Raw genomic sequence first — 628 nt, 5'->3', positions numbered from 1 at the left:
TTTTTATATACATATAACTAAGTCCATTAATAAACATAAAAAGTTTGTAGCTTAGTTGGTTAAAGCCTCAAATTTTAACCATGAGGGGAGGGGTTCGAATTCCCCCCTCTCCCTTCCCTTGTTTAATTTTGGCTTTAATAAAAAAGCCCGCCGGCCCGCCCACCAGCCCACCAACCCGCGGGCTCATAGGCCGGGCCGCGGGCCTACCATTCTTGCATGGCCCGGCCCGGCCCGGCCCGCCCGTTGGAGACCCTTAATCCCAAGCCTTTGTTAAGTAAAAAGTTATTACATTGATTAAATATATTCTAAAGACGAGTTTTTTGCCTTACTGTAAAAGCCTGGGCTGTTGGTACAGTTTATCTCCCGTCCCAGCCAAGGAGCTCTTGAAAAGAAATGGTCAAGTAAAAAAGAACTCATGATTTTTATATAGAACATGACAAACCCCTTTCAGTTAATTTTTTATCTTCTCTCCAAAAAAGGTTAATAAATATCACATAAATTAAAATAAGTCTCAAGTGATTGATTTAAACAATCAAAACCATTATAAAGCTATTAGTCTTGTTGAAGTTATGCTCCATTGTGGTAATTAAATATAATTTTATACTTGTTTATTTTCATTTCCATTTTT

This window comes from Vitis riparia, chromosome 16 (assembly GCF_004353265.1).
Source record: "Vitis riparia cultivar Riparia Gloire de Montpellier isolate 1030 chromosome 16, EGFV_Vit.rip_1.0, whole genome shotgun sequence".
Taxonomy (NCBI): domain Eukaryota; kingdom Viridiplantae; phylum Streptophyta; class Magnoliopsida; order Vitales; family Vitaceae; genus Vitis; species Vitis riparia.
The sequence above is the reverse complement of the archived record's forward strand: the minus strand, read 5'-3'. Positions refer to the sequence as shown.